Source organism: Vitis riparia, chromosome 15 (assembly GCF_004353265.1).
Source record: "Vitis riparia cultivar Riparia Gloire de Montpellier isolate 1030 chromosome 15, EGFV_Vit.rip_1.0, whole genome shotgun sequence".
Taxonomy (NCBI): domain Eukaryota; kingdom Viridiplantae; phylum Streptophyta; class Magnoliopsida; order Vitales; family Vitaceae; genus Vitis; species Vitis riparia.
The window spans coordinates 14693586-14710285 of NC_048445.1; the positions used below are offsets into that span (position 1 = coordinate 14693586).

At 33.1% G+C, this 16700-nt stretch overlaps 1 pseudogene; it reads left to right on the forward strand.

The window, feature by feature from the left end:
- Nucleotides 1-1233: 1233 nt before the first annotated feature.
- On the forward strand, nt 1234-16332 carry LOC117931800 (annotated as a pseudogene).
- Nucleotides 16333-16700: the final 368 nt, after the last annotated feature.

Here is a 16700-nt window from a genome sequence, read left to right on the forward strand (position 1 = left end):
AAGGCTACCACTTTGATATAGCAACAGCCCACATAGGTTAGTTTTTCCATTGATCTACCTTTTTAGTTTTTCCATTGACCTACTTTCTCTCATGTTTTAGTTTTGTTTTTTTTAGTTACTAAAATTCAATATTTCATGTAAGTATTTAGGTTTTTTTTTTTAATGTAAAAAATCAAAGCAATATGATGTGTAAGCAAGCTATCAAAAAATTCTCTAGGATTCTGCTTGTTGCCTTCATACTTGTAGTCTTGGACTCCCTTTGGATCATGAAAAGTCCTAGGGAAAGGAAGAAAAGTAGGAAGGAATACAAATTCTCTTTTTAGGTTTACCATAGAAATATGAGGAAAAATCAAATATAATGAAAGTTAGTTAGAATTGTATGCATTTTCAAATTCTTCATCCCTAATATAAGAGAGCAAAGAAGAGAAATAAATTTCAAAAAACATGTGAGGAATTTATTATATTTTATTTATTTTTAACTTTAAACCATTTTTTTTTTATTTTCCTTTATTTTTTTTCTCTCCTTCCCCTTTTTCCCTCTATTTTCATTCTCTTGCACTTTCTCTCAAACTGTTCAGGACCTAAATGGAGTCTAAAATTTCCATGGTTCAAAGAAAACTGTTTCTTCTCAGTATTTTTTATGTGGATTCAAATCTAGTCATTCTTGTTATTTTTTTAGGATTTTAGTAGAATCCCCCCACCTTCCTTCTAGGCCATCATTAAATCCCCCTTCCTTTATTTTGTTATGTCTTTTCAGCTGTTGACTCTATAAACCTTTTGCAAAATACTACTGGTTAATACTTTATTGTTTCAGTTGTCAGAAGATGTAATGATTTCTCAGTACAGTTGATATGCCTATCAGAAATTGATTGTTTTAATTCCAATGTGAGTGCACCAACAAGGGTTCCTAAATTTGAGATTAGGCTCTCATTTCTGTTTTTATTTTCACTTCTCTTCCTACTGTGTCCCCTTCACGTTAAACAACTGCGACAGAATGTTGTGGAAATGTATTTAACTTCTGTTTCTTGCTTAACATGCAGTGTTGTCATGTTCTTGTCTGACATGTCGAGAAGGGTGCCTTTATACAAGAAGTGTGTGAAGGATTCTAGCTTTTCATCTTCTAGAACTCTCTAGCAAGTATTGTTATGAATTGATAGAAAACTCTTTTGTTTTGGTCATTTCTCAACCATTCTAATCTTTGGTTTCAGAGCATTTGTATTCTTCAGTTCCCCTATTCCAAAAGATCTGGTTAATCACATTAAGAGTGATACAAGTGTTCTACCCCGCATAGGTGCATTAAGAGAGGTTAAAAAATATCATTTTTCTTGTAAAGATTCTTGTATATTAAATAGTTTATCAATTTCCAGTTTTGAGATTTTTTTTTTTTTCTATTTGTGACATTCTTCTTGTTTGCTTGGTAACATCCAGATGAATTTGGAGTACTTTCCCGTAGACAGTCAGGTATTTGATGGTACCGTATGTTATTCCATTTTTTGTTCATGCTATGACAATTAATATGCTCCATATGAGTTACCAGGGCAATATGTAGGTCCACTATTCCCTGACTTAGAGATTCCAATGTTTTTCAAACATTACTATTCTTGAAGGCTTTGTTATTTTTCTATGATACAGATAGAAACACCTTTAAGGAGGAGGGTTATATTTGTGAAACAAGTAACTACCTGTACCCAATTCTTATGTAATAACAATCAAACTATTAGCTTTTTGGTTTGTCTTGTTGGAAATTAGGACAATTTTCATAACAGAGAAATGGTTAATTTCATTGAGTTCACTTCTGAAAAAATACATTGCAGAATGATACTGTCATAAGGAATTATGGGAAACTCCTGTTCGCCCTAACAACCGTAATGGTGCAATGTTCTCTAATACCCTCCAAATCAGGTTGCTACTTGCTTGTAGTGTGCCCATTACAGTAGGAGTTTGGTAAGGTATCCCACTAAGAAAATACTTTGAACTTAAAAGGGTCCATGAAATCTACTTGTTGGAAGTAAAACTTTGAATTGACACTCTCGAGACTCACTCCAGATTAATGTGGCATGTCAACAAATGCTCTCCATTGAAATGTGAAACTCCCTGAAATTTTCTCCCCAGAACAAAGTTAGAAGCCATATGAACTAAGGAACATGAAGACATGGCCCTTCATTAACTGTCTAGGGTACTTTTTTCCTTAAGAATACAGGGTTTTGAAAATGTACGGATTAGTATTCTAGCATTTGGGATTTTTTTCTTAAGATTTAGCATTTTCTTAATCCAGGCTTTTATTACTGATCATGAAAGGAGCACTGGAGGAGCTCCTAGGGGAAAATATGGAGAATACTCACAAATTTGATAATTGTTTGAACACAATGGCCACCCGAATATCCACTATTTTTGCTTCGCTAAAGGTATGAATATAATACTCTAGAATTTTGATTCATAGAGATATTTTTTTGAATTGCATAACCACTAGGGAAAGTTTCCCCCACTGCCAACTCTAGATGCCAACTCTAGGAATTTGGTGTCAAGTCATAATTCTGTGCATAAATCCAAAACCAAATTGCAGGAGAAGACTTTCTGGTTCTGGTTCATGTGTTTTGCTCAATTTTTCAATTACTGAATTACCAAAGCAGCAAAAGGCAATATGCATATTTTACTGAACACCATATTGTTCATCTTCTCTTGATCGCTTGAATATATGACTTTGCTTGTTACTAGTTGGATGGGGATCATCCTGGTTTTGCTACTTGAATGACTACCAGCAGCTAGGAACCACATTCCAATGCTACATCGTACTATGCTTTTATTGTCACAAGCCGAATTTGCATGTGAATTGCTGTGAGCACCTTGTTTTATTGGGTTTGAATTCCTTAAGACTCATTAATTCACTTCCAATTAAAGATTCTTTCCCCATTACAGGCTGATCCAATTGTTTAAACCATTTATTAAATCCTACTCCGTCTATTCCATTTGATTCAGGCCTTATCTTTTGCTGTTTTGCATATTTGTGGGAAGCATTCTATCTTTCTTTGGTTTACTTTCTCGTGATGTTCCTCTTTCTTATTATAATTTGACTGGTAGCTTTATACTCTATGCAACTGAGCTGTTAAATTCATTCACTGAAAGTCCAAATCTTATAATTTGGATTGAACTTCAAGGAATCTGAATACCCCTTCTTATAAAACACAACTCAGCCAACTAAATCCTAGCATGATTTATGCAATTCAATTTGTCTTCATTAAATGCAGGCCTTGAATTTATCAAACATCATATTCTGCTTCTGTTTGCTTCTTTACAACTCTAAAATTTTTTCATATTTCCTTCCTTTTCAAGATATCTGTAGATTTTTAAGGCTTATCTGAACAGGAAATTCAGATATATTTTTAGGTAAAGATAGAATTTGATTTCCATATTCTATATGTTTACTATGGCTAAGAAAAACCTTTGAATATAAAAAAATAATGATAATGGTTGAACCAGCAATTATTTAACTCGGAGTGGAAATCCCTTTTTTTTCCTATTGCTATCCATGATTAAGATGACTAGAATGGAAATTCTCATTTATATAACTTCTTATTCTTATTCATTTAAAACCTTGTTGGATCAAGCAAGCTTCTTTTGTTTATTGTGCTTTCCAAGCAACACATTGATTCAACTGAGTTGTCCCATCCATATAGTGCTTTAAATTAGAGTTTGATTTTAGCTTTTGTGCTTCAAATTAGAGTTTTATTTTAGTTTGTGCACAAATGGACATTCAATATCTTTTTGAAGACCAACATTTTGCAAAACTCACCATTAGATTAAATATATGAGTCATGCCTGTCATGGTCACAAAATATTAAGTTGGTTCGAGATAGAGCTGCCCCAGCTATAAAGCCTTACTCCAATTATCTGGGTTGCCTGAATTTTTTTCTTTCCAATTGCTGCCTTTGCCAAAATGGACTTCAACAACTTTCTAGTGGATCTACATGTTTTGAAGTTCGCCATTGATTGAATAATAAGTCATGCCTACCATAGTCACCAAAGCTCATGTTAATTGGTGATAGAGTTATCCAGTCCATAAATCCATGTTCAACAATTTGGGTCAGTTAAAAATTTTATTTATTTTTCTTTTTCCCCCTAATTTGCAACTTTTGTCATTCATCTCTAGCCAGGGTCATGCATATCTTAAGGATTGAAGGCAATAAAATTTGGGAGTACTATCTTTTAGTGTGATCGGCTACATGTTAGATCACTACACCCAAAAAATGAATCTATTAGGTAAAAAGCCTGTATATAAGGCTAACACCTCTTATCTCATGTGGCCTCAACCTGTATATGGAGAAGCAAACAATAGAGCAGACAAACATAAGGGGAATTAAATAGAGGGGAAGACTCAATTTCTAGATCTCTAGAAACCAAGACTTTGATATCCTTTTAAACTGCTAATTTAGCCCAAGAATTTAAGGTATTAGGTATATATATGCGGTTAGCAGGTAACCCAACCCTCATTCCTAGGGCATTTAGGCCTTCTTGCTGAAAGGTTGAAGCCTTGGGATTTTATATACTGACATATGGAATTGATATTACTGGTCCCTTTCCCATAAGGTGTCATTATACTATTGGTGCAAACTGCACCATAAAAAATTTGTAACTAGTATGGTTTCTAATAAATTAAGTATTAATTCTAACTTATGTATGTGTTTGCATATATTCAGGAGCTTCTCTTAGTACGATATCGTGCTGCCAAGACCCTTGATGGATCTGCAGTGGCAACATTTCGTGACTTGGTTCCTACAAAGCTTGCTGCTGCTGTTTGGAACTCCCTTGAAAAATATAAATCTACTATTCCCAACTTTCCCCAGACTGGAACATGCGAGCTCCTTATCTTGGATAGATCTATAGATCAGGTTATTATCTATTTTCCTGTTGTGAATTTATTGCCATATTTTCTCAGTTAGATTTATTGAATATGATGATTTTGCATGTTTAGATAGCTCCTGTCATACATGAATGGACCTATGATGCCATGTGCCATGATTTACTGGATATGGATGGAAATAAATATGTACACGAGGTACATCTTTTTGTTATTTTTGTTTTCATGGTTTTGTATGTTAAATATCACTTGAAGAACTTTTGCTGGAGGATACTCAAACATATATTAGATTCCTAGCAAAACAGGGGGTGAACCTGAGAAAAAGGAGGTCCTTTTAGAAGATCATGATCCTGTCTGGCTCGAGCTCCTCCATGTACATATTGCCGATGTATGTCTCATTCATTTATATATGTCTTTCTTCACTGGGATACATGATTATTGTAAGTACTTGTTCCACTAATTGGCATGTCAGGCTAGTGAACGGTTGCATGATAAAATGACCAACTTTGTCTCAAAGAACAAAGCTGCACAACTCCATCAGAGGTTAGCTTTGGCATCTATCTATATCTTTTTGAAACATGTTTGCTTTTGTCATCATGTGATCAAATTTCAGAGGTATTTTCCTGTTAAGGATCACTTAATATGGTATTATCATTCACTACACCTGCTGGCTACTATGTATAACTTCTTTCTCCATTCTTAACACTCTAACTTGGCAACACAATATGATGATATGTTGCTAATACAGGTATGTCTACCTGATTGACCACTTTGTAATTGTCATCATTTTGGAAAGCACAGTCCCATTAATTTAAAATATGTATCATCATGGCAATGGAATGAGAACTACAATGAGAAATTAGTCATTTAGGATAGTTTCCCTTTTCATCTTTTCCCCTAATTCTCTATGGGAGACTGTTTTATCGACAAGGATTTAGAACATTTTGTATGAATTTGTGAATGTGGAAATGAGGCTGCTTGGTGTTTCTTATGATAATTCAGAGGCTCTCTTTCACACACAATAATTCAAGATATATCACAAATACATGGAATTTTTCAAACAAGTTTGGCATGTTATGTCTTTATAAATTGCAATTTGAATAGAAGTGCATCAAATGATGTAATATCTACTATGATATACACTTCTCAAATTAGTTTTTTAATATGCAGAGACAGTAACGAATTATCTACACGAGACTTGCAGAAAATGGTTCAAGCTTTGCCACAGTATAGTGAACAAATGGAGAAGCTTTCTCTCCATGTTGAGGTTGATTTTTTCTTTCTATTAGTGTTGTATTTCTGTTGATGAATGGGCTAGAAATTCATTTCCAAGAGAAAACTTCAAGCATTTTTGTCATTTAAATACAAAGTGATTTATTGGATTCTGAGGCATTTAAGGACTTTTAAGTTATGTGCATAATTATGATTGTAAATTATAATTACAAGATCTTTGTGCAAAGGAGTTTTTTTTCTTTAGTAAAAGAACAGGAAATAACAAGAAACCTTATCAACTATTGCGTAATTTCTTTTTAAGTTTAAGGAATTTCTGATTTTCTAGCACAATAATGACTATAAATTCAAAAATTGTTGCAACAGAAATAGGAAACAAAGAAAATAAAAGAACTGAAGGAATTCTTTCTTAATTGTTTAATAGCCAAGAGAGGATATACGGGATCATCCAGTGGTTCTATCTGCAGATACAAGCAGAAGTAATTAAATGATGATGTTAAGAGAGAAGTAGTATTAACATGGACAAAATGAGTGTTCCAAGACAAGTCTTTGTGTTTATTGTCCCACTTGATCATGGCAATGCAGATTGCTGGTAAAATCAACAGAACTATACGAGAGATGGGACTTCGAGACCTTGGGCAACTGGAGCAGGATCTTGTCTTTGGAGATGTAGGAGCAAAGGAAGTGATAAACTTTTAAGGACAAAGCAGGTGATATGCTAAAGATTTTTGTCTGCATAGGAACTGATGCACCATATTTCTAAGTAATGTCCATTTTTTATTTAAAATAATTTTGTTTGGAAATGAACTAATGCACCATATTGGGTAATGTCTACTTTTTTATTTAAAATTTGTTTCACTTATGCAGGATGCTACTTCTGAAAATAAATTGCGTCTGTTGATGATATATGCTTCCGTTTATCCTGAGAAGTTTGAAGGTGACAAAGGTTTAAAGCTAATGCAGGTACAAGTGAACTCCAATTCCTGCTTTCTTTATGTGGAATTTCACATTATCCTTTTTCACTTCTCTTATCATTGACTAAACTAGTTGCAAGGGGAAATGCCGAAAGAGCGTGTTAAATGCCATCTGTTAAACAAAGAAGGATCAATGGCGCTCTAAAAAAATGTTTGGGCTTAATTCAATTGATCGGCTCTGTTTGATACCTGAATTTTCCTAATGTTTTTCTTTCCCAAGCAAGGATAGATGTCAGCATCAGGCTTGCAGAGGATGGACATACACTTGCTTGCTTTCCTCCTTAATCCACAAAGATGATTTCACACATTAATATGTTAAAATCTTTCATGCTATATCATTTGTGTGAGAGGCAAGAGCTGGAGGTTTTTACATCAACAAACTGATACATCATAATTTTATGATTTGTTTTTTCTAATTAGTAATTGAGTGTTTGACACAAGAGATTTGATAAAAATTATGTGTAATTCAAAACTGTTGGCATCCTTTTTACATGCACACAGTGCCTAACGAGGTACAATTTCTGAAACTAGAATTCCTGTCTTGGGTTTTTTAGGAATTTCAGCCTTTTTTTTACTAGTGTATTTGTGTTTTGATGCAGCTCTTTTTAGATTATTATGAAGTATTGATGACTGCTCACCTTTACCAAACTTTCACATCGTCATGTTCATTGATCTTTTTCATCAGTTAGCAAGATTATCACCCGAGGATATGAAAGTTGTGAATAACATGAGACTGCTTGAGGGATCATCGGCTACCAAGAAGAAGTCCAGTGGGGGTTTCTCACTTAAGTTTTATGGTCAGAAGGTAAATAAATATAGTGATTGTAATGCTCATTGAAGATCCTTACAGCTTTCTTCTTACATGATTCTTGCCCACCAACCTAAGGTTTAATAGTTTCTTGATGTTCTTGCTTGATTATTAGGTAAAGAATGCGGCTAGAAAAGATCGAACCACTGAAGAGAAAACGTGGCAGTTATCACGATTTTATCCCATGATAGAGGTATGATTTAAGATCATGCAAGATTCTTCACATTTGTTCCTGCAACACCTTGAAAATTAGGAGTAAGTGCTGATAGCAATGACATTATGTAAGCAAGTTTAATAGTTTTTTTTCTAACCAAGACCATCCTTCTGAAACAGTGAGAGTTGTTTTTTAAAATTAAACCTTAGCATGTGGTAATCCTTTTGAAGTATCTGTGGCTGCCAGTATATGGACTGTTCAGATACAGAGTAGCATTGCCTATTTTCATTAGTGTCATTCGTTGCTCTACCCTGCTTGAATTATTTGAAAATATATATATGTTCATTAAACATTCTTTTAGACATAATTTGTACAAGAAGATCAATCAATAGTTTGTTGGGTGAAATATGAAATGTTTTTCTTTTTACTGGGTTGACTGTTGCTATGTAGGCAGTTATTTTGTAAAGGCACTTCTTACTAATCTCAGAGCAAAATAATGTCCCCTGTCTGCCTGTGAAGTTAATTTATATAACAATGTCACTTTGTCTGTTGTGACTAAAGCAAGGAAAAGTTACTCTCTTATTTTACTTATCCAGATAACTACTTCTCTTAATATGCTATGAGTTAAATGGGTGGTAGTAAGTTACATGCTGTGTCATTTATCAGGAGCTGATTGAAAAACTCAATAAAGGTGAATTACCCAAGAATGAATATCTGTGTATGAATGAACCAAGTCCACCTGTCCCACGGAGCACTGATGGTGCATCTGCACGGACGAATCAAGCTCCAGCTTCTCAGCCAGTAAAATCAAGACGAACTGCAACTTGGGCACGTTCTCGTGTTTCTGATGATGGATGTTCAAGGTACTCTCACAGTTCTCTTAATTTCTCATGTACTGGATTGATCTATTCTGTACATGACTTCCATTTACAGACTTATCCAGCTTTTGGATTTCATCTTCCTGTACCATATTTGAACAATTTGGTTTATCTAATTTTTTCTACATTGTTGAACTTATACGGTGTGATCCATTATAATATAATATGTACTATCAAAATTTGATTGCTGATCAAAGCCTAGATATTCAAGTATATTTTTGCATACAATTAACAAGTTCTTATTACTTGCTTCTTCTGTCTTTTTTACAGTGACTCAGTTTTGAAGAATGTGTCTGTGGATTTCAAGAATATGGGGCAGCGAATTTTTGTCTTTATCATTGGAGGAGCAACGCGATCTGAGGTAAAATTCTCAAGAACTTTCTTTACCATCACCTGCATCTTGGCCTTACCAGATGTTTTTTTCCCCCTTTTTTTCCCTTGATAGGCAACCTGATGGTTTTCTCGTCTTTCCTTTTTTTTTTTTTGCATTATTTTGTTGTTGCTGTTGTCTAGCTGCGGGTTTGTCACAAGCTCACAGCCAAACTGAGGAGGGAAGTTGTCCTAGGCTCCTCTAGTATTGATGATCCTCCACAATTTATTACGGTAAATAACTGCTTATTTATCTATTTCTTTTCCTTTTCCTTGTTGGTGATAAACGAAAATCAGGGGCACAAAAGACATTACATTTTGGTTGAAAAACAAATAGTTTGAAGCATTGATTCTAGAGCCTCCATCTCCTTTAAAATGCTAGTATTTTCAAGACAATAAAATTACAATTCCAAACCACAAGAACACAAACAACTTGTCAGGCACTACATACAAAGCAAAAAAATCAATACTAGGAATTCCAAACCAATAGTAAAAGAAACTTTGAACAAATAGCCACTTTGCAAGTTCTGGTAAATGGTTACCAAAGACAGTCAATCCCAAGTTTTCCCCCTAGATGTCCATATTAGGATGATGTTGCAGTGATATGGTGATAGGCCAATACATCAATTCCCCCCTGGATTTTGAAATACCTTGTCCTCAAGTTCAGGTGTAATTATTTGCAGTAAATCCAATGGCCTGATTTTTGAAAGAAAATCTTGAAAGATGATTATATCATGCTCCTACAATTTGAAATTACTCATCCTCTAGCTTGATAAAGAGGATCAATTTCTTCAATCCTAACCCCATCATGTATGATATATTTGTATTGGTTGATGATGAAGGGTGAGTCTGCTCCATGTCTAATCTTTCAGCTTCAAGACTATGCCCAAAAGAAAGACCACAAATTTCTTCAAGTAGTTTCAATAATTCATTAGCCTATCAGTGCTCTTATGAACTACAAATTCACCAATTCAAATGACACATGCTATAGTTTCTGATCAATGAGTCTTCTATTTCACTAGTACTCCATTTGTTTGCACATGGAAAGTTCTAAAAAATTTCACCATATACAAAAATAGTGTAGACGTACATTATTCACCCACCTTTCTAAAATATCCAATAGAGTAGATGCCATCTCATTGTCACTCATCATTTTCATTTGTCTTCACAATTTTTAAATCATCATAGTAGTAGTGAACATCTGAAATTCATCATCCTCCTCTTTGATGGCAAGCACTAGAAGATAATGAATTGTATTATTCATTAGCACTCTGGGAGCCCACTTGAGATAGTTTTTTGTTTTTCTCTTTAGCTGGAAACTGAGCAGTATTGGTGTTGTAATTTCATACTTTTTTTCTAAGCCATAGGCTGTTCTAATAAAATTAGCCAAATGAGTGTAGAAGCTTTTATCAAGTCTTAAAAAAAGAGTTTTTGGCTTCTCAGAGGATAATCCAAACAGGCCCCAAGTTGTTCTCATTTAAAACAAGAAGATGGCCTATCAGTATACCTAGTTGTCCTCAACTTGTGCAGGATCAAATTTTTCTGCAGGCCAGGATTTTGTTTTCTTGTTGGAGCTTTTGAAAGCATGACTCTGACCTAGAGGACAGTCAAGGACTGCAAACATCATTCTTTCCCCTTCTTATTTTACCAACAGCAAGTATATTCATGTTTTTTTTTTATTTCCTTTATTTTTTTTTTTTTGCAGAAACTGAAGATGCTGTCAGAAAAGGATATCTCATTAGATGGCATTAGAATCTAAAATTTGGTTCCTGGACAGTCAAGGTCGGTTTTCTCTTTTGTAATTATGAATCTGTAATTCCTATTTTTGTCCCTTTTTTTTTTTATCCTTTTATTTATATGTTTCCTTTTTCTTCCAATGATATAGAACTTTTCCCATGAGATCTCATCCTCAGTTGTTCAAACAGAAATGGGCCATTTTTGGCACCACATATAAAGGTCCTGTATTATTTTGAGGGCAGTGTGTCCTGGTCCTTCTAGGTTTTTCCGGGGGGGGGGGGGGGGGGGGGGGGGGCAACATATCCACGTCCTCCTGTAATCAGTAATCATAGCCCTCCACATGTTCCCATTTTTGTTTTCCTCATTCAAATCCTTCAAATGTCATGTGCATGTAAATATTAGTGTTTAGGTTTCTAAATTAATAGATGAAAGAATATGATGTTCGTGCCATGTGCATGTGAATACTAGTGTTTTAGGCTTTTAAAATTAATAAATCAAAGCAGTATGATGTGTGGCCTGGTACATGTGAATGTTAGTGTTTTAGGTTTTTAAATTAATAAATCCAAGGAGTATGATATGTGTGGTTATGTGCATGTGCATGTTAGTGCTTTAAAGTTGATAAATGTGATGTTTTGAGTTTTAAAGTTAATAAGCCAATGAGAAGTGACAACTTAAACTTTTATGATCTCACTATTCATTTTATAATTCTTAATTGTTAGTTATTCAATTTTTTTTAGGATTTCATAATTCAGTTTATAATTTCTAGTTTGGTGATTGTCTAATTATTGATTGATCCCATATTATGGTATTCTTGTTTTAGAAAATGGTTAATTCTAGTGATGATCCATCTTATGTAGCTTATGTGTTTTTTTTAGAATTTTAGTATTAGTTTATTTGATTTCATGCTATTATTTTCATGTTCCAAGTTTATTGTTTTTAATTCGTGAATCAATATTAATTTTGTATGCTTAGAATTATATTTAATTAATTTAGTTAACCTTGTGTTATTGTTTGGATGCTTTCAAGTTCGCTAATTTTAATTTTGATCCATCAATATTTAGTTTGAGTTTTGTGGAATTTTAGTTAATCAATTTAGTTAATCACACATTATTGTTTTCATATTTTCAAGTTTGTTAAACTTTAGTTTTTTTTATTCATCATATTTAGTTTGAGTGTTTTTCAGAATTCTAGTTAATTTATTTTAATTGATCTCATGTTACCATTTCCATGTGTTTAAGCTTGTTAGTTTTAATTCTTGATTGATCATAGTTTAGCTCATATGCTATTCAATATTTTAGTTAATTCTTGTGTTGTCTTGCCCATGTTCTAGAATTGCTAATTTTAGTTTTTAATTAATCCTTAATTAGTTTAATTAGAAAGTTTTGTATGTTCATGTTTCTATATTTACATAATTATATTCCCATACTTATGTGTTTCATTAGTCTTATGTTAGTTTTTTGTTGGCCTTATTTCAGTTTACATGCTTTTAGAATCCTAGTGGTTAGTTCATGAATCAACATCTTGTTAGTTTGTTTAATCTAAAATACTTTGCCCATTGCTTTAATGATCCTTAGTTTAATTTGATTTTTCTGAGGCCATTGGAAACTCATGAAGGTTGGCCCCTACTCACCATATTGGTTGGTTGGTTGTTAAAAATTTTACTTTGAAATTCTATTTTCCGTTGGGTTGCCTATGTTTGATCCTTGTGTATTGTTGTTTACAAATAATTCCTTTCCTTAAACCTTTTCTCAAAATGTCCTCATTAAAATGTATTTCAAAAACTCATTTAAAGTCCTTAGAATCGAAATCTCATTTTCTTAAGGTTTGCATCTTTCTTAGTTTTCAATAAAAATTCTGATTTTGAAAGGATTATGAATCCAAACTTGTTGTCCCAAATAAATGGGATAATTCTAGGCTAGATTTGTGTATATCAATTGAGGAATTGGTGAAACTCCTACTTAAAATCATTTTTCAAAAACCTTTTATTGTTAGCTTGTTCAATTTACTGCATCTCTAAAAGGAAAATTCGATTTGACCTATTTATGACGTTTCCAAAATTGTTCCAGCGATTGTATGATATTGTAGACATCTTGAAAATAAATTCAAAACTTTGTTTGAGTTAAAAAGCAATTTTGAGATGGAAGATATAAATGAGTCTTCATTTGTGCATTTACTTGAACTATTGGTTCCTCTAGTTTGTCATTTTGACCTTGTGGATAGCATGTAGCTTCTGGTGGTAATTTTCATTTTTTTTTACATGAAGGTTATGATTTATGAGTTATGATGACTAATTTGGAAGATTTGAATTAACTTTGATTCATTGGTTGCTATAGATTAATGTGTCTATATCTTCAAATGGACAATTTTAATCTTAATTTAAGAACTATTAAGGACTTGGATAGTTCAATGGGGTTTCACTTACCATGGAAATAGGTAATGCCAAATGGAGAACCTCCACTTTATATGTATGAGCAATATCTGTACTACTGAAGTCCATAAACTTGACACTCAAGACTTATCTTCAAGAATAATTTTTTCTGTGGTAAAATGTGGGTTCATTTGAGGAGTTCACCAGTGAGTATGCTTAATGATGAATATTAGAGTTCTCATTTGGTTTTGGGAGGAGTTTTTATACCCATTTTTACTTGTTTATGTAGTGGAAAATGTTGATTGATTAAATTATGTTCTAACCAGTGCATTCTTGATTAATTTTTCATCAATGAACAGTCTTCATTTTTTGGTGTGGTGATTATTGAGCAAATAATTAAAGATATATCATAAAATATGTCTGTAGCATAGCTAATGTTTGGAGTTGAATGTGTTTTCATGCATCAGCTCATTAGAATGCAATAACAAAATAACACTGTTGTTTCTTGATTATTTCATCATTTTGTAGATTAATTATGCTTGAAATTCACTTTTTGATGGATTCAGTAGCTGAATTTTATGTTTTTTACATTATCAACTAATAAGTAGTTTATGCTAAATGTGATTACTATGAGTTTATAGCAAAAGCCTGAAGCACTAAAGCAGTGAATATGTTTGAGTGAGTACAATCAATTCTTGTTAGATAGGTTGGTGCTAAATCTTGTAATATTCAATTTTTTAAAGGAAAGATGCATCCTGGATTAACGTCTTAATACCAGTTGCTCTTCCTTTTGGAGTGTAACTTGTACCTTTCTAAATAGATTCAACTCATGTTTGAGGCCCTTCAGTATTATTGATTGCCATGATTAAGTTAAGCATAGAAGAGCATGAAAATTCTTCTTATGGAGTTTAAATTAATGAAAAATATGAGTCTTGGACAAGCACAACCTTTTTTAGATGCTCCTGGGAAATATTGATTCAGATTTTGAGAAGATTCAAAAAATGATCAGTACTCTCTAAAATGTTAGTTCACTTTATAGAAGATTGTTAATATGATTTTAATTAGTAGGACTTGGAATGAACTGCGAAATTTATGTTTTAATTAGTGGAAAAATGACAACCTTATTGGTGATAACAATAGGAAATTCATAACAAACTCATATTTCTTAAGTAAAATCCCATCAAAATTGTCTTTTAGAAATCTGGGATGCTAAGTTAAGGTTGTAAGCATGGAAACAAAGTTGAACAAACAAGCTCAAGTGTAATTTCATTTCTCAAAATCTAGTTAAAGATGCCATTTTGTTTTTGTTTTGTTTTTTTTTTTTTTTTTTTTTTTTTTTTTTTCTATAGAAAAACAGTTTCTCCTCTTTTGATAAAACCTTGAACTTCCTATTCTCATCCCAACCATTTGAGTGAGGCCTTAAGGCCCCACTCATTATATTTTATAATCTTTTATTTTGTTTGTTTATTTGAGACTTTTTTATTATTATTATTCCAACAATTAAATCTTCTTAACGAGCCACATGTTTATACGTGAAACTTTCAACACGTAACTTTGGAAGCTACACTTACTATCATGCAGTTAGGTAGGTCTTATCAGGCTTCGGTGGTTAGGATATGCTTGTTCCATATATTATCAATTGGAGACACCCTTAGATTTTTATCTAATGCATTCTTTCAAGAAATTTATTTGTGTTTATTATATTTTATTATTCAACTTTGATGTTTAGCAGTGGATCAAGTTTAGAGGGTGCGCCAAAGCAAAAACACTTGGGCATTTGAAAAGTTGATCCACAAGGTTGGATCTGAAAACCAGTAGAGTTTAAGTTCAGGGGGAACATTAAGCAAAAGGACTTGGTAGTGGAAAAAGGGTTGTTGACCAAGTTTTCTTGATAGAGTACATTTCTAATTCAGAATGTGAATTTTACTATATCAAAAAATTAATAATAAAAATGTTTTAATTCAAAAAAGGATAAATTGTAGTTAGATGATAAAAATCTTTACTTTATAGAAAATGACAAAAATAGAATAATAAAGATAATCTTTTAGAATTCGCTTATGGTGTTTTGCTTTAAGAGATTTGTCAGGTCTTTTTTAATAGACAAATTAAATAGTTTTTTGGTGGTTTTTTTTATAACATTAATTGGTTTAATTTGTGTTATTGAAAGGACTTAAAAAGTGGAATCTATCTATTTTTTCACTTTTCAGTGATGAGTTCTTTTATCAAACACCCCTTTAGTAATCATGTAAGTAATATCGACTATATTGTTTTGCTTCTATGTGAATACAAGTTTGGTTGTACATGAGTGAATTATGTAGCATATAAAGTGACATAGATGCCAGTGTAGAAGCAGCTACTTCCAAAGAAGTGAACTGAAACAAGGTTGTTACGGTTTGAAATTTTGTTATAAGACACATTTACATCAGTGTGGACAAAACAACAAGAGTCTCCTTTTTATCTTAACTCCATAATGTACTTTTCCTTTAAATGATCTTGCAATGTCTGACAACTAAACTCTAGATACAATTGTGACAAGTCCTATTCATGTCTTTAATTATATTTTCTGACTCTTGCTCTTCTTAATTACCCTTAGCAACTTACATATTGACTTTTCAACAGGTTGGATCTCAAACTTCACAAGTTGAAATGGTACCAGAAGATTTGCAGCCCTCGCTTGTACCATCAAATAAAGACTTGAAAGGTCTTTAATGGGAAACCTTTGTTGAGAAAGCTGGGATCTAAGGTGAAGCTGACTTTGTTAAAAATGGTTTTGTTGATCACATCAATACCACAAAAGACACTACAGACTAACTTTGGTACACTGTAAGGTTGGTCTCACTGAGGGTAAAACTACTAGCATGTTCTCGTTCCTTATGTTTGGTTGTTTCACTTAAAATGATTTTGCATGAGAAGTAGAGAGAATGAAGACTACGTCAGAATTCATAAACCGAATGGGCAATGCAAGACATAAGAATCTGATTAGACTATTGGGTTTCTGTTGTAACAAGCATGTGACATATCTCTTGTATGATCACTTGCCTGATGGAAATCTAGTTGAGAAGATAAGAATGAAAAAGGATTGGGCATCCAAGTACTAAGTAGAGATTGAAATTGGAAGGGAACTTTGCTATCTTCACCATGACCACTACCCTGCGCCCCACGGTGATTTAGAGTTACGCGACATATTGTTTGATGAAAACATGGAATCTCATCTGGTGGAATTTGGATTGAAATTTCTGGCAGAATTGAATGAAGTTTCACTCCCATCAAGAATTCCTGGACATAAACAGGAGGTGGCATACAGAGCAAGCCAAGGATGGGATCATC